Source organism: Canis lupus, chromosome 6, assembly GCF_048164855.1.
Source record: "Canis lupus baileyi chromosome 6, mCanLup2.hap1, whole genome shotgun sequence".
Classification (NCBI taxonomy): Eukaryota; Metazoa; Chordata; class Mammalia; order Carnivora; family Canidae; genus Canis; species Canis lupus.
The window spans coordinates 51,656,080-51,674,790 of NC_132843.1; the positions used below are offsets into that span (position 1 = coordinate 51,656,080).

The 18,711-nt window shown below is 43.1% G+C and overlaps 1 long non-coding RNA gene across 1 annotated transcript in view; it reads right to left on the reverse strand.

Annotated features, from left to right (window-relative positions):
• Window positions 1-15,081: 15,081 nt before the first annotated feature.
• Window positions 15,082-18,711, reverse strand: part of LOC140635618 (uncharacterized) — a 56,926-nt gene continuing 53,296 nt past the window's right edge. Inside the window, exon 4 of the long non-coding RNA XR_012032954.1 lies at window positions 15,082-15,288. This is a non-coding gene — a long non-coding RNA (uncharacterized lncRNA). The remainder of the gene's footprint in view (window positions 15,289-18,711) is intronic.

Below are 18,711 nucleotides of genomic sequence, written 5' to 3' on the forward strand. Positions count from 1 at the left end.
TCTGCAAGTTTAGATGCCTGGTTTCTTTTAAGTTCTCAGCCTCATGTCTTTTGACTCTGAGTGTACACGTGGCATGCCAGTTTGCAAGGCTACTCTGTGAATTATTGCCACACATGGAAGTGCTGTTGGCCCATAGGGAGAGAAGTTAGGCACTATCTCTGCACTTGAGCATCCTCCTAGGCTGCTGAAATTGGACCTAGCTACGTCTACAAACTGTGCTCTGCTCTCACGTATATAATGAGTTTAATCTGAATAAGTTGAATTTATCCTTTGTGGTTTTTCCCCTCCATGTTGGGGTTTTCTTTTTATTTAACTATAATGTACAGATAACACAATTCATCTTTTAAAATATTTAGCATATAGTCATTTAACCAGTGCCATAATTGAGATGTAGAACAGGTCCATTAACCCCTCAAATCCCCTTTATGCCCCTTGGTAGTCGAATCTTCCCCAACCCCTTGTTCCTGCTAATCCCTGTTCTATTTTCTATCACTATAGTTTTGCTATTTCCAGAATGTCGAGTAAATGGAATCATACGTAAGTAGTCTATTGAGCCTGACTCCTTTCCCTTAGAATAATGCTTTCAAGACTAGCCCACATTGCTGTGTGTGTCAGTAGTTGGTTTCCTCATACTATTGAGTGGTATTTATGGTATGACTATATACTACAGGCTCTTTATACATTTACCAGTTGAAAGACATTTTTCCCCCCAGTTTTTGGTAATTGTGAAAAAAGCTGACATGAACACCCAAGTGTTCACACAGGTTTTTTGTGTGTGAATATATTTTTATTTCACTTGGGCAAATACCCAAATGGGATTGCTGGATCGTAAGGTTAAGTATACACTTAAATTTATAAGAAACTACCTGATTTCTAACATGGTTGAACCACTGTGCATCCCTACCAGAAAATTGCCATTTCTTTCTTTCTTTTTTTTAATTTTAACGATTTTAATAGGGTGTTAGGTTTCTAGAGGTAAATCAGTGAGGTTTTGATTTGCAGTTCCCAAATGACTAATGATTTTGAGCATTTTTCCATGTGTTTATTGGCCATCATATGTCTTCTTTGGTGATTTAGCTGTTCATATTTTTTGAGCCCCTTGAGTGTCTCCTAAGTGCATAGTATTTCTCATTTTTCATCAGGGTTGTCCTTAAAGAAGTTTCTTTAAATTGTGGTTATAGACCAATTATCTCTTAGGCCCCTGCAAAGCTTATTAAAATGCAGATTCTTGGGGTCTACTCCAGAACCTATTAAATCATAACTTCACAGCAGATGCCCATGTACCTACAGTTAGAAAAATTTTTTTTCTAGATGATTCTTATTCAAATCAAGTTTAAGAACCACTTTCCGAAAGGAACGTGAAGCTAGAGAAAAAGAAATCACGCTGTAAATCTCATGCCTTGTCCAACCTATAGCATGTTTACCAGATGGCATTCAGTCTAGATTAATCAAGGTAACCTTGAAGAAGAAAGAAAGTCACACATGGGAAGAAAGCAAATGTGTATGTGCATGCATGTGTATGTGTGTTTGGGCGTGCATTTTGCTCTGAGATTATGGTTACCAAAGGGAGGGAAAGAGGCTCTGGACTGAAAAGGTAAATGAGACTCAGTTTTGCTTTTAGGATCATCTTCTTCCACTTTTTCCCTAAGTAACTCCCCACCGCTGGCAACTAGTGTCCTTCAAGCTTCAGGTAACTTTGATTTTTAATATGCTGGAGCAATCATTCTCACCTCCATCAAAAATTACTATTTAAGGATTACCTGGGGAGCTTTTGAAAAACATAAATGTCTGAGCCTCATCCCAGACCTTTCAGACCAGAAGATTTTGAGCAGGTTGTGAAACCTTCTTGTATGATTCTCACATACAGCCAATGTTGAGAACCACTACTATAGAGGATTGGTTGATTGATTGATTGATTGATTTTTCTCCATCCCTTTCGCATGTAGGCTTTAAATTATAGCATTATGATGCTCATGAGTTCTATCCCGTATTCTGGGTATGGTGTATGAGTAATCCTAAACCTTAAAGAACTTCCAGAGACAATGCAAGTCATTGAAGCACTTATCTTTATTGTACATTCATTTTCCAAACATTTCCAGGCCTTGCCTGTTACCTGTTCTGGGCAGACCTCTTTTGTCTTACAGCTTCAAGATGCCATGACTGGACTCTCTGTAATGTGCAGAAGTAAACATCTTGATAGTTTAGGCCAGTTTGGATGTAGATTCCTGTTACTTAGCGCTAAAAGCATCCCAACTTATGCAATGTCTTAGGGAATTCCAGAAACTGCTGAGGGGTTTGAGAGAGTTGCTGGAAGCCTCACAGAGAATGGCTTTCCTGAGTGGACATTTGGAACCTGTTTAACACATGTGCACTTTACCATTCATTCAACTAGAGAATCTTGCTATCTTTCTCACAATCTTATTACTTATATTAGTGAGGCCATATTGGGGTTCCTTTTTCACAGATGAGGAAACTGTGGCCAGCTAGTGTTTTGGCTTAGATTCCTAGAGCTGGGAGGTTATGACCTTCAGGATTTTTGATTCACTTCCATGAGTTCTTTCCTTATTTCAAAAAGACTGCTCTCACTAGGTATAAATCGACACTTGGAACGAATTGCCACAAAATATTTATGAGGTTATTTACATGAATACACACACACAACTAATTTGCACTATGGATTTCTGCTGTTATTGACAACGTGTGCTCAATAATCTGAAGACTTTCAAGAACTAAATATTAAATCAGCGAAGTGTGGCTCTAGAACCATCAGCATCACCTGGGAACTTGTTAGAAATGCATTTTCTGGCCCCACCCCAGACCTAATGAATCTGGTGTGTGTGTGTGTGGGAGGGTGGGGGGACCAGCAATCCCATTTCAACAAGCCCTCCGGGTAATCTGATGCACAATGAAATGAGAACCATCACATGGAAGATATCTCAGAAAACTCTACCCAAATTCTAGGAGTCACTTGGTAAGGAGAAATTGAGTGATACAAGGTCTATCTGACTCCAAATCATTCATTTTATTCCAGATCCCACACAGTAATCACTGAACTATCTCATTTCCTAGTAGTAATGAACCTGAGATGTTTTGGAGAGACTCGGCCAATAACCATTCCAAAGCCTGGATGATTCTTCTCTTTCTTTTTCCTCTCTTCCTCTTCTTCCTCCTTCTAACAGCTTTGTTGAGATATAATTCACATACCACAGGATTAATCAGTTAAGGCATTTAATTAAATGGCTTTTAGTGTATTCACATTGGACCACTGTTACCACAATCCATTTTAGAACCTTTTTGTTACCCAACAAGAAATCTTATACCCATTAGCAATGACTCCTCATTTCTCCCCACCCTGGGTAACCACTAATCTACATTCTGTCTCTATGGATGTGTCTAATCCGGACATTCTTGTACCCATTAGCAATGACTCCCCATTCTTCCCTCCCTGGGTAACCACTAATCTACATTCTGTCTCTATGGATGTGTCTAATCTGGACATTTTATATAAATAGAAGCATCTGATCTTTTGTGACTGGTCAGCCACTTAGTGTAACTGTTTTCAATGTTCATCCATGTTGTAACATGTATCAGGACTTCGTTTCTTTTTGTTGCCAAACAATATTCCATTGTGTGGATATACCACATGTTATTTATCCATTCATAACTTGATGGACATTTGGGTTGTTCCCACCTTTGGCTATTATGAACATTCATATACAAGTTTTTGAGAGACAATAGGTTTTCATCTCTCTTGGATATATACCCAGGGGTGGAATTGTGGGGGTATGTGGTAACTCATGTTTAACTTTTTAAGGAACTGTCAGTCTGATTTCCAAAACAGCTGAGCCATTTTATATCCTTACCAGCAGTGTGTGAGGGTTCCAGTTTCTTTACATCTTCACCAATACTCTTATTGGTGAAGATTCTTCTGAGAGCTATAGAAAGCCACAGCCTCTCTGGTGACACTTTTGGGGTCTGGATTGACTCCAATCTGGCCTGATCTCAATGGGGAGCCCCCAGAATGACCATAGAATCAACTTAACCCTCTGAGTGAGTTATTTTTATGCTCTCTGAATTGAAACAGACCTTGTCGCATGTTGGCAGGAAAAATGATCTACACTCATGGTGTCACTCTCGAGCAGACTGAATTCACTGCAGTATCCTGGGTATGACCTGTTGGCTCCATGGATAAGCTATGGGAAAGGCAGAAGGCATGGCTCACTGCAGTGCTTGGATGAAGTTGGTAGCCCCAGATGAGCAGATGCTTAGCCTGAAATATTGGCTGGAAATTACAGGAAGATTCCATTTTTGCACGTTTTCTTTTTTCTCCTTTCCCTACTGTCTATAATCAGGATTTAGGGCAGGGATGCCTGGGTGGCTTAGTGGTTGAGCATCTGTTTTTGACTGAGGGCATGATCCCAGGGTCCAGGATCCAGTCTCACATCGGGCTCCTTACAGGGAGCCTGCTTCTCCCTCTGCCCATGTCTCTGCCTCTCTCTCTGTTTCTCTCATGAATAAATAAATAAAATCTTTTTAAAAATCAGGATTTAACTGCATCTCTATGTACAGGGTCTTCATACATACACACACTGTGAGGATTTCCATGCCATGTGTCTGCCAAACCAACCATGTTCTCTCCCCTAAAAAGAACATTTCTCAGCTTCAGAGTTTAGCTGAGGAAGGTCTTAAATAGCCTCTGCATACGCAGGCTGTCCTCTTGTTCCTCAAGCTTGGCACTGTTTGCATGATCCATTGTTTTCCTAAGATCTGTTGTGGGACCCACCGTTATGCCATTTGAGGTCGGTCCTGAGAGCTACCAGAGAGGTAAAAAGTGCTGGTATTGGAGACAGCAGGAGAAAGAGTAAGAGTCAAAGTTAAGGGGAATGAAGAGGGAAGATTGGGAGGGGTAGAACACAGTGCACCTACTGTGTGCTAGTTACTCTGCTATGTGCTTTACTTGTGATTGATGAGTTAGTCTTCCCACAGTTCTAGCATAGCCATTTTATGATTTAGGAAAATGAGGTTGAGAGAGGATTGGTAACTCATCCCAATTTTTAGAGCTGACACAAGACACAAAGGGGGCTTGACTTCATCAGTCTGTTTCTTTTAGTGAGGTGATTTTATTATCCCAAGTACCAAATGGTTATAGCAGGACTTTAGGGCAGTGGCAGATGAGTGGAGATGCCTGGCATCCAAATATGTGAGTCCAAATCCTGGTTCTACAAGTAAACTAAATGACATTAAACCAGAGTTTCCTGACTTTGACACTCCTTATGCTTTGGGCCAGATAATTCTTTGTTGTCCTGAAAGCTGTAGGATGCTGAACAGCATTCTATCCACTCACTACGCGCCAGCAGCATCACCCTTCCCTGTGACGTGACAACCAAGAATGCCTGCAGACATTGCCAAATATTTCCTGGGGAACAAAATCACCTCTGGTTGAGAGCCACTGAGTTAGAGAAAACCTGTTTGATCATCTGTAAGATGCAGGAAAATCACAGTACCTGCCCCTCTCACTGCCATGAGATTGCTGTGAGAATCATACCAAATAATGGACTTGTAAAGCCTTTATGAATTGTAAAGCTTGCCGCAAATGTAGGTTGTCATTATCACCTCGGAGAAACACTAGACACCGGAGCAGAGGGGCTCATCATGCAAATAGGTGTAATGAGCACCTGGCTCAGCAGGCAGCTGAATATTCCTGAGCACATGAATGCCGGGAGGAATTTGTTTGGGAATGGTGAAGCTAGGAATGTGCTGTTTCAACCACTCAGGGGCTCCACTACTCCACACAGATGAGTGCGGATGGCAGAAGTCACGGAGACAGTGAGTCTGCATATGTCAGGAGGACGGGACTGGGCACTAAAAGCAGGGCATGAGGAAGGAGAATTCAGGAGGCCTGGGAGTGGCAGGCAGAAGGAGGAGCCTTCATGGTGGAGAAGGAGATCTTAAGTAATATTCCAAGCCAAAGTCTCGAGTTTCAAATTGGCTTTATAAATGCTCAGACCTGGGTATATAAGCCATGCCATCTAGCAGGTTGGAGGCACCCGGTACATATTTACTCTCTTCTACTTGCAGCGCTCCAACATGAATCAGTTCATCTCTGCATTGATGGAGGTGGTAAAGCTGGCTTCATTACTTCTCTTACAATTTTGAAAGGGAGGCTCTGAGAGGTAGTATCATGCCCAAAACTACAGACATACTGGGTGATAGCATGTGGGTATAATAAACTCGTGTCTCCCTGCTCCAAACTGAGGATCCTGAAGTACCCTACATCACTCTGACCATCCCAGGAAGCCCTGCCATGTTTCTCAGGGCTCTAGAGGACTAGGCAGGGACTCGTGAACCTGACTTGCACAGAAGCAGGGTGACCCATTCTAGAGTGCTTTGGAAGATCCAGTTAGACACATTTACCAAGCCCTTTCCTCTGACCATTCTGAAGGCTATGGGGCTGGGTTTGAGCAGCAGGGATAGCCTCCCTGAAGTGCCCTTCCTCTCCAGAGGAGACGGTATTTCCACTCTTTGCCAGGTGTTTCCCCAGGTACTGTTCCCATCTGCTGCTTCCTCTGATCATGCCTGGCTACCCTCTAAGATCCACGCTCTTGCCTCCATTGCGGCAACTAGACACTTGTACTTCCATTTGGCACTTCACCTCTAGCTTTGAGTGCTGGACATGGTCACAGAGGAAGCCCACTCCCAGGCCTAAGGACACACACCCACCCCAAATCAGCATTTTTGAGTGAGGTCCACAGCCTGCAGCATCACAGTCAGGGAAAGATGTGCTAAAGTCAGCCCTGCTGAAGCAGAATCCCTGCAGGCTGGGCCCTGGAATCTGCGTGAGCTCTCCTCTGGGAGCTTTATGCATTCCAAAGTCTGGAACCATAGGCTAAGGTGCATTTTCATTCCCTGAGAATGCTTCTGATTTTGTATTCTTCCCAAGTATGAGGCAGAGCCGGGCAAGTCTCCTCTGCCAAGTACCTAGCTACTGGTCCAGGTCCACGTGTGCTGCCAGCCCTGGGGCACATGCGCAGTGTTGAGAGCTCTGCACTGTAATCCTGATTTTGTACAGCCCAGACTGTGTCCTGCTCAGCACCACGCAGACAGTGACAGGGCATAACTGAGACCTGCAGCTCCGCCCTCCTCCCATCCCCAGCAACAGCCTGCAGCTGAGCTAAGGACATTCATTTTCTATTCCAGTTTTTTAAGTGCTGCAGTTTTAACACCTACCCAAATAACCCAACTCTCTTCAACCATGGGCTGGCTTCACCTAAGCAGAAGCACACATAGAGCTGCAGCATTCCTGCTGCTGCAAAAGCCCCGCAGTGTGTGTGTGTGTGTGTGTGTGTGTGTGTGTACATACATGCAGTCGTACAGAAATACACACACATTACTTTTCATCTATCATGAAAATTAAATAAGACAATACATGGAAAGTGCTTGAACAGAGTCAGGTACTCAAAAAAAAAAGAATTATCATTTTGCAAGATAAGCTACATATTTTCTATTTCACTTTCTGGATCTCTTTTCTACACTGTGTTTGGGAAGATTTATGTGCTGGATGGATGTGCCTCTTGTGCTCTGGTTCCTGGTGGGATTTGGCCAATGGGAGGTACAGTGGAATGTTAAAGGATGAGAGGAGAAGGTCAAATTATTAACTCTCCTGGCTCCCTGCCTGCCAAGCCCTAGTCAGCAATGCCTGGGTTTCTCTCCATGAAGCCTTGGCTTCCACTGGCTGGTCCCTCTTCCAAGGCTAGGTTCCAGTAACATCATCTCCTCACCCTGGAGTGGTGTTCAGCAGTTTCTAGCCATTTCTGGACCCAAGATGTTCCACCTGAACCATTCTCCCATCTTTGTACACAGTCCTTTCACAAATTCTCTCCAGTCATCCTTCTGGAGTGTGCAGCTGCTTCCTGCTGAGACCTGACTGGTGTAAGTGATAATGGGCTGGATTCAATACAAGGAAAATCCTGAAAGAGTACTACTGTTCCCAGCACTGGACATCTGTCTCCAGCTGCTGTTGTTGTTAGCTACTCACAGGGAGGAGAATGTTCTCACCAGCTAGGTGATGTCAGGAAGCATTGGTATGGTTCCTTCTTCAGTGTGAAGCCAGTCTGACTTCCGCCCATGGTCTTTCCATCCTCAACTCTTACAACACTTTATCCAAATGCCCACCTTTGCAACCTGTTCCTTTCAGGAAGTCAGAGATAAGTCTTGTACTGACAACACATTGTCCCTTCCTTTGGTTTGTCCTTATGTGTGTGTGTGTCAGGCTTCCTCATTAGGCAGTCTCTCCTTGATGACCTTCCGGAGCACAGGAAAATGACACCTGGCTGACCTGAATACTTACAGGGGCATGTCTGTGCAGAATGTTTATACTTACTATACTGGATGTCATCTTCATACTCTTTCAGGGACGCCTTACCACAGTTTTAGAGGGGAACTTGCCTGAGGTCACCCAAGTCCGTTTGAACACAGAGCTTGTGCTCCCAAAATGAGGGCTCTCTCAGGATTGTATCAGAATCACAGAGAGAGAGACTGCAAGATTCTTGGCCGCTTTTCACTGACTGCTGCAGGCCTGGAGAGGGACTGGCCTGCGAGTCCACAGTGAGCTTATTGGCTCCCACTGCTCAGGATGCTCTTCTCTCCTGCCTGCTTCTGCAGAGCTTCTCCTGTTAGACCCCAACTTGAGTCTACTTCCTGAGAAAATCTCTTGAGCACCTAGACTCAGGAGATTCCCATCTCACTCCCATGATGCGGTGTGCACTTTCTTCACAGCCTTCATCACCTTCACAAGTTCATATTTATTTTTGTAATTTTTGGATAAGATCTGACATCTCCCATTGAACTATATATGCTCCAGTAGAGTGAGTTCTGTGCCTGGGTTTACACACTGTTGTTTCTGCAGGGCATAATACTGTGCCTGGTACATTGATGATATTCAACAAATATTTATCAGCTGTCTGTTGACTGAAATCAGGAGACAGGATCAAGTGCTCCCCAATGTCCCTTTCAGCCTTTGACCCTATAAATACCTATAAGAGCAAGGGACAACTTCTTTTTGTCCTATGTCTCCCAAGACATCAAATTCAGATCAAGGCATACCTCAGAAACTCTGGTTTTTCTGACTTATCATTATCTGGGGATATCCAAGCAGCTGCTCTCTGGTGAGCTGGATGACTAGCCAGCTGAAAGCAGGGACACGCTTGTGTGTGCTGAGCCCAGCACAGGGACTGCTGCATCCATGTGGGTGCTGAATCAGCATTTTCTTGCAGGGATGAGGTGAAAGAGGCCAATGGCAATGAAATAAGGCATTCTTCACTCCTCCCTTCTCAAGTCATATTTCTCTTCCCTCAAAAATGCTTCTAGGAATAACTGAAGCAAGACTGAACATCATGTGGCCATCTGGCTAGTGACATTACAGAGAAAATGATCAACAATAAAAGGAACAGCCTGTGGCAAATTCCAAAAGGAGTTGGATCCAGGATAAAATATAATTCGTGGGATGAAGAGACAAACCTGCCATTTCATACTTTGTAAAAACTTAGTAACTAATGGCATCAACTAAAAGAAAAGTCTCCAATTGTACATTAATGCAAAGAGTTTTGGATCTTTTTGTCTGGATATATATAATAATACTGAGAGTAATGTTATATCAACCCCTTTTTTTTCTCTCTCTCTCTATCTCTGTGTGTGTATGTATATAAGTATGTGTCCATAACCCACTTAGATGACTTCAACATTAAGATGTCCATTTTTTGGTGACTGTGTGGCTAGGTCATACAGCTCATTTCAGTTGGGCATGCCAAAGAATATGTACTTTAATTCAAAATTCCTAGGATCTATCAAGTAGTTTATTCTGATAAGGTTGGTAGACCAAATTATCCATATATTCTGAGGTATTTTGATTTTAAGCATTTGACCCTGTGCTTTCTAGAGCACCAAATGGACCTTGTTCTCTCTTAGGCAGGTGCATATTTACTCTGTTTATTTCACTCAAACCAACAGCAGTGATGGTTTCCTAAGGCTTGGTGAAGTGGGTTAAATAGTGTCCCCCCACAAATTTCTGTCCACCCAAAACCTCAAAGTTTGACCTTATTTGGAATAAAGATCTTTGCAGATGTAATTAGTTAAGAATCTCAAGATGAAATCATCTTGGTGAGCCCATGGGCCAATGACTGGTGTCCCTATAAAAAGAGAAGACACACAGACACAGAGAAGAGAGTGATATGGAGAAGGAGGCAGAGACTATAGTGATGCATCCCAAGCCAAAGAATGGCAAGGATTGCCAGGAGCCAGCAGAAGTGATACAGAAGCAAGGAAAGATTCTTGCCTGGAGGCTTCAAGGCAGCATGGCTCTGATGACACCTTGATTTCAGACTTCCAGCCTCTAGAATGGTGAGATAATAAATTTCCATTGTTTTAAGCAACTCATAGAGTTAGTGTGAGAATCAAATAAGTCAGCAGATATAAAGCACTGGAAATATGTCAGGTACATGATAAGAGATGAATAATGATGTTACAGGGTATCAGGAGATTTGGGTTTTGATACCAAGCTAATAAAAATTCTCCATTAACCTTTAATCCTTTAGGAACAATCCAATAATTATATAAATATCTTACTTCAAAGATGTCAGCATAAAAAGAAAACAAAAAGAAAGACAAAAGACAGAAAGCTAGCATGTGGAGCAAGAGCTATTAGTAGCAAAGGACCTGAGAAAGTAAATACTGTTTTTGCTGGGTCTCAATTCATAAATCTTTTTTTTTTTAATCCTGATTATCATAACAGAGAAAAAAAATTTCCTGTTCCTTTTCATAGAAGCAAAGTGTACTTGGCTTAACTCTGTGAGTGAGTATATCAGCAGCAACCAGTATGGATGGAAGGGAAGCTGCCATCCACGTGGTTCTGTGCTGGATGCAGGGCTGAGCTCTTTATGTTCATCATCACATTTAATCTTCATAACAAAGGGATTGTACACATTGTGAAGGTGAGAAAACTGACTCACAGAAAGAAGCTAAGAAATTGCCCAAGGTCACACAGCTAGGTCATAGAGTACATGGGATTTGAACTCCAGAATTCTGACTTCAAAGTTCACAGTCTAGACACCAAAACCAGATGCTGATTATGAGGATGGGAAAGTGCCCAAGGAATAGAGTCAAAAATGTTAATTTCCCTGTAGAAGTAATTTATTCTCTCCAACCACAGGGATACTCTGCAAATGAGATTGCGTCATCTGGAAAGGAGGCCCTTGAACAATAGACCGACCCCGGCACCACTCCAGTGGGGAGCCAGAGCCCCTGTCAAAGCCACCACCTCAGCAATAGTGTCCTACTGCCTGCAGAAGTCCCTTCTTGTCTCCGTCTTGATTTGCCCTCAGGGCATAGAAACCCCCCCTCTTCTGTCCTGGGGATGATGACTTAGCCAGTGTGTGGTGTCTGGGTAAGAGCAGTAATTGTCCTGAGGAACAAGAACTGACATTTTCCCATGGTAATCAGAAAGGAACTAAGCTCTGTAATGTCAGTAAATCCCTCAGAGCTCCTAGGATAAAAGACATTATATAAGTGTTCATTATTATTGCAGTTGGAAGGAAGAAGAGCTAATACAGTATGTATTTTCAAGCGCTGAACAAAGGCTTTAGGTCAGGGATCATGTGCGATGCCTCTGCTGCTTTCCTTTCCTGGCAGGTGTCAGCACAGGCTCACCTGCAAGTCAGCTCACCGGCCAGAACTCAGACTGATGGGCAGTGCCAGGACGAGAACGTTTCTCCCAGGAGGTGTGTCCTTAACACGTACTCACATTCCTTAAAAGTGGGATACAACATGAGTAAGTACACCTTGTGTTTTAGGAGGAAAGGGTTCATATCTCTAACATTCTACTTTTCTATCTAGAATGTACTACAGAGGAGCACATGGGATTTGAACTTCAGAATTCTGACTTTAGAGTTCACAGTCTAGACACCAAAACCAGATGCTGATTATAAGTATGGGAAAGTGTCCAAGGAATAGAGTCTAAAATGTTAATTTCCCTGTAGAAGTAATTTATTCTCTTCAACCACAGGGACACTCTGCAAATGAGATTGCATCATCCCGAAAGGAGATCCTTGAACAATAGACTGTCTCCAGCACCGCTCCGGGGGGGGGGGAGGGAGCCAGAGCCCCTGTCAAAGCTACCACCTCAGCAATAGTGTCTTACTGCCTGAAGAAGTCCAGGGACTTCTGCAACCAACTGGGTGGCTCAGTTGGTTGAACAACTGACTGTTGGTTTCAGCTCAGGTCATGATCTTGGGGTTGTAGGACAGAACCCCCTGTTGGGCTCACACTGAGCATGGTGTCTGCTTAACCTTCTCTTCCTCCTCTGCCCCTTTCTCCGCTCATGTGCCTGTGCTCTCTCTCTTAAATAAATAAATAATAAATTAAATTTAAAAAATAGAATATGTTATGGAATAGACATTTACCTTGAATGACTGGAAGACTTCAGTATCATTGATTTCTAGAGTGATTTTGTTGGATTTTTTTTTTTTTTATAAATAATCCATTCACGAGCTGAATTGCAGTTGTATGAATGCTATCCCTGGATCTGAAAAAGTATTCACTCTGACAATACATATACTTCCTGTCTGGGAAAGTAATATACTCGTGCATTTACTAAAGCAAAAGCATTTATTAAAGCTTGTTGGGAACCTTGGATAAGCCATCACACCTCCCTGAGCCTCAGTTTCCTCACATGTTAAACAAGGGGATTGCATTAGATGAGAGGCTCTTTCCAGTCTGGAAATATATTTACAATATAATCTTGAAAAAAATAAATACTTTGTTTAGTGTTTGAAGCCACCAGTAATTTATTGGTTATGGAAAATAATCAGTGACTGAGGAGATAGGAGATGTCATCTGATGGTCTGTCCCCTGCTTCTTCCCCAGAGCTGAATGATTCAGCCACACAAATGACTACCAGTTATCTAAAATCACTGTGATCATTCTTATGTCCTGGCCTTTGCACAATCTTTCAGTGGCACAGGATGGACACTATCCATCTCCTCTTCCCTGCTCACTGGCCCCTCCTAAATCACCCTCCAGACTTCAGCTTAGGTGGCACCTCTCTGGACAAACCTTCCTTGGCCCTCCCATCTAGACAGTGCCCCACCTGTGTGTTCCTGTTTCAAAGGCCCCTGTTATGTCACATCCCAAACTTCAGTGTACTTGCTTGTTTATCTTAGACACTTATCGATTGCAAGGTAGAAATTTTATATTATTCATCCATTACACCCATTACACCCCATTTCTAACAGAGTATCTGGCCCAGTAACAGGTGCTCAATAAATGTGTATTGTTGCTATTACAGAACTTTAAACTCTGAGTAGTTTTCAATCACTAATAGTTGTGGAAGAGTTTAGTCCCTCTGAATAATATTTTCACATTTGTGGTCGTCAGTTGGTTCCTCTGAGTGCCACTGTCTTTAGAGAGCCACTCCATAAATCACCAGCATGGCATGGTTACCCAACAGGCATTTAGATATTTGCCCTACAACCAGCTGAGAAACATGCTAATTTTGCTTTTCTGAGATGGAGAAGGAAGCACATTTTGCAGAGTCTCGCCAATGGTCATGGAATCATGCAAGATCTTCCTTGCCTCTTCGTAGAGATGGCCTATGAAAGTGGCCTCAGATGGGGTCTGCTCCAACACTTCAGCAAAGAACTACAAAGGAGGTAAGTCCAATATGAAGCTCCCCAAACCCAAGAAAAAAAATATTTTGACTTGAGACTATGAATATAAATAAATAAAATAATCACATTTTGATTAAGACTAATCTCCTGTGAAACAGCTTTGGCCTGATTTGGTTGAAGGAAATTCCCGTGACCACTGTTTTAAAATGTCAGGAAAACGGACTTAAGGATTGACCACTTAACAGAAGCACTGTGCTAACACAATCACAAATTCCTTTGTAAAAACCTACTTAGTGAACTGTACCATTTTAAGGATCGATCCAACAGGTCAAACAGAAGACAAGTCAGGTGGGAGGTGAGAGATGACAAGCACTAGAGATTTTAACAGAGGGGAAAATGTCACAGTCATAATATGGCTAAAGTCTCTATTTGGAGAAAAAAGCATTAGGTATCTTAGCACCTTTCAAGTCACATCATTTTTCTACTTAAAAATATGTTCAGACTGTCTTATTCACTTATTTCCAAAGCCCAAGTCAGCATCTGGCCCATTTTCTTCCTGCAAATACTTTTCTTCCTTACTCTTCAGAAAAAAAAAATGCCATAATAGGAAGCAAAACGATCTGTATGTATCTCATCCTCTATTGTGGTGTCTGAAATCCTATTAGATTCACTTCTTTAGATCAAGCTGCTAAGTGCCCAACCTGCTTCTCAGGACTGATTGAGGCTTCATTGTGATTATAATCATTTCCATAAAGTGAAATATCATCTCAGTTTTATTTCTCAGAACTCACTGCGACTGGGGCATGGAAGAAACCAAAAATAGGATGAGCGAGGATAGGTATTTACTGATTTGCATCAGGGAAGGAGGAGACCCCAAGAAATGAGTGAGGACCTTCATGCTGGGATGGGATGTGGTGGAGAGGGCTTCTGGGGCAAGGAGGATGCTAGAAGAATCTGTGCACACAGATTCCTTCCTTTTAGCATCATTCCACATGATTCTGACCGGTTAACAAGAAATTGTATGTATCACTCCCATCTGAATGTGGCAGTTATTTTATTTTGAAAACTTTGCACATGGTAGGCAGTAAAAATATTTGTGGAATGAATGAAATTATCACCAACACCCCTGAGCCATATGATAACTAAGTTAAAAATCTTTCTCGTTAAAATGCAGTTCTAAAGCTGAGGCCCCCTTAGAGCTGACTGACTTTTATCGGTACCAGTGTGGCCATCTGTCAGAAATAAATGCCTTTAAGGTCATTCTCCATACTTGTGCATCTTGTGGTTCTTTCAAGTCATGGCATCTCTGAATTTCATTCTAACACACACACACACACACACACACACACACTTTTTTTTTGCTTTTCATTATGACCACATTGATGATAAAACTATTCTACTATTCCTCATATTAGTTGCCTTTATTGAGCATTGACTGGCCCCCACGTGTACGTTAATAGTATGCCCATTTTGCAGAAGGGGCAGCTGAAGTTCAGAGAACTGAAGGTCATTCTGTTAGGAAGCAGGTCAGCAGGTTTCTATTGCATGCTGTGTGCTTCAGGGTCAGGACTCCGGCACCCTGTGCTGTGCGGCTCATGCTTGGCAGGGAGAGGGCACTCTGTCAAGGTCACTGATAAGTGAGAAACAGGTCACCATATAAATTGCAAATTATAGTAGAGCGGAAGGCTCCCGAGGAATAATAAATGTGAAAGCTCTGGTGTCATGTCAGCTCCATTTAGACTGGAATCCGGAGGCTCTCACTATTCTAAAGCTGTGCGGTGAATACAAGGCAAAATACAAGGAGTCATCTGGCAGGGGTGGGAACTGCTGTCATGCTCTGCTCAAAACTATGGGTGACCTAGGGAATGCCAGAGGCTTGTAAGAGACCTTGAGAAGTATGTGATTTCCCTTTTACCCCTTCCTAGGCCCTGTAGGATGCTCCAGACACCACCAGCACATTGCTGCTCTCTGCACAGAGCAGGGCTGCCTGTGCCATTTGTGGGGAGGTTATCTGGCCTCAGGCAGTTCCTGTACTCATTGCCTCATTCTTCTAAGTCAGCCTGGTGGAAACTGCCTGCACCAACCAGTGAACCAGAACCACACCCCCTGCCTTCCCACAGAGCGATAAAGGCCAGGTCTGGGTCTGGCTTGCACGGGTAACACCAAACCGGCCTGGGCTGCCCTTGGGTCACACCTCATCCGCCAGCGAAGCAATCTGGCTCTCCAAGACCTAGCCATTCCAGAACTGGAAGGTCAAAAGTGGAGCCCATATATCTATCTGCTCTGGGATTGGCTCTTTAAAAGCACATTCTCATTTCATCTCTGTCACATTGCAGTGAAGATGATCAGAATGTCCCTGATTCCCAGATGGGAAGCTGTGCTTCACAGGTGAAGTAACAGAGCCAAGGCTCACCCTAGAGAAAGTCTGAGACTGACACCTTGTCTGCCCAGCTGTGAAGACCACGCTAGCAGCTTCCTGCCTCTCCCCGATGCTCTCCCTTGCAAGGACGTTCACATGAAAGGCAGCGGTGCCCACTCCTCAAGCTGAGGGCTGGGTCCTTGCACTATTCATTCCACTGAGCTGAGGCAGGCCCTATGCTCCTTCCTCACTGGCCTGTGTCCCACTGCAACTCAATGATATTTGTTACGCTAGGAACACCTGGTTATGCAGCAGCCTTCACCCGAGGCAAAATTCACCTGTAACCATGTCCCGGGCACTCCTATCTGAAATCCCCACCCACCACTCACAAATCTTTCAAATGCCAGTGCTATTTTCCTGCCTCTCAGCAGGCTCTGCTAAGCCACAGACCGGAATGCCTGGGCGTGAGATAGTGTAAAGAAGCTGGGCTCTGGGCTAAGACAGCCAGGTCCCAAATCCTGTCACTTAACTGCTGTGTGACCTAGGCAAGTCACTTAACCTCTGAACCTCAGTGTGTTAATATTCACCTCCCAGAGTTGATGTAAAAAGCAGCGATAATGTTTTTCACAATGTTGGTCTAACAGTGAAGGGAATAGTGGATTCTTGATAACTCGTCGCTATTTTAATTATTTCCACCATTTCGTTAGTGTGTGGCCCAGGGGGACATTTGTGCTGTGCCATGCCTCAGTTTTCTCCTCCATAGAATGGAAATAATCTGAGTCCCCTGCTTGTCTCATCCTTTCTTATAAATGATTTATAAGATATTGTACCTGATTACTGAAACTCCCTCAGTAGCTAAGGGAGGAACGTTCCAGCCGCCCAGAGACACATCCATGCCCATTACAGAATATGTAACTCCTATTTATCCAGAGCTAATTGTTCTTGATAAGCATCAATTTAGTCATTTTCACATCTTCCTGCTTCGCACCATACACTGAGGACTTCAGGAAGCTGAACCATTGGGAATGCATCACTGCGCTAATAGAGTCCTCTGCTCACACTGGAAGATGCCTCAGTGCTGACCCAAACCTTATTAACTATGATCACTATTGTCTCCCTAGTCTGTGGGTGAAAGGAAGCTGGGATAAGGTGGAATATGACAGAGTGGGGACAGGGCCACCAGGGACAAGAGGAGTGGTGACTCTTCAAGGTCAAGATGAAGGAAATTGAGAAATGCTGTGACTATCCATGAAGCTGGGGACTGTGTTGATTTTGCTCCCTGATGTACTGCTGTGTGAAGGAAAGCTGTGAGGCATCACCCAGGCCCTACCACAGGATGGAGACATGCATTTTTCCCAGCTGCTAAGAGTGCTGGCTGCTGCTGGCTCATAGCTCCATATCTCCTCAGGAACTGCCTCTGGCAGAAGAAAGTTCCTTGCCCAAAGTTTTGTCCTCTTTACAATTGCAGCCCAATGACTGGTCAATATAGTGGTATGAAGGATGAGCTCATTGCCTCAATTTAGGACAACTCTGAAAGACCATCCTCTGTTCCAGAGCACTCTGTGAGGTCAGGTGGGGCCTTAGTTGGCACTATGTCACCCTCCAACTTCTCCTTTTGCCCGACTCTGCTTTCCTTACTTATATATGCTGAATCTCAAAGCACTTCTCAGTAAGCCTGCCAGCCAATCTATATTTCAGTCTGTTTTCTGAGGAGCTCAAGCTAGATGCTTACTGTAGGATTCATGTAATATTTATGGAAGGCTGAATGAGCATTGGAAAGAGGTAAAGTTGCCTGCAGAGTCAATTCCATTTAATCTAAACATCCCTCAAGGGAAGAGAAGGAATGGCGACCATGGCCCCTTTCCATAGTTTCACAGGTGAGTATTTCGTAAGATGTAGGACATCCACCACTTAATGATGCCGCCATAATTATTTCTTTGAAAGACAAGATTTTGAATGATTGCTGCAAGACACAGTAAACAAAAAAGTCCAAAGTGACCACAATCCCATAACCATCAGTTAACAAACTTTAAAAATCCTTTAAAATTAGTGATGCTTTGCCACATGTGAAATCCAATAGACCCAACAATTTTCAAATGGACATTAAGTTCTCATTAATTTTCATCTGGACAAATACACCAAAAGGAGAGAGGGCCATCATGCTGGCAGATGGAGAATGCTTACTGAACAGCCCAAATACCACTGAGTTTATACTCTTGTTGTTTTTCAAGATTCTATTTAATGACAGTAGTTGGCTCTTTGGTTGAGATTCTCCCTATCCTGCTTATTATTTTCTTTTCAGAGGCAGGTATTTGTACATCAGAGAAAGTGTCATTTTTGCTACTGGATCATTTCTGATTGGGACACAGAATGATATACAAAAGATGGAGAAAAAGATAAATCCCTTTTACCACCACCTCACCCATAATGCAACAGTCCTGTGGACTCCTAATCACGCTTCTTATTTGTTATTCTCACTCTGGGCTGAGTGGGCAGCAGGCCTGCCTGGAAATGGCCAGTGTGTTGTTTTTAAAGCTCTCAGGACATTTATCCCAAGAATTTGCTAATAAAACTTGTAATAACTGCCACTGTTAAATGCCAGGCAAGATCTCTTTGTTCTAGGCACTCTGCATTCATTATTCTTGAGTCTGCATGAGAGTCAAAAATGTAGCTCAGTATTATTTATTTATGTTT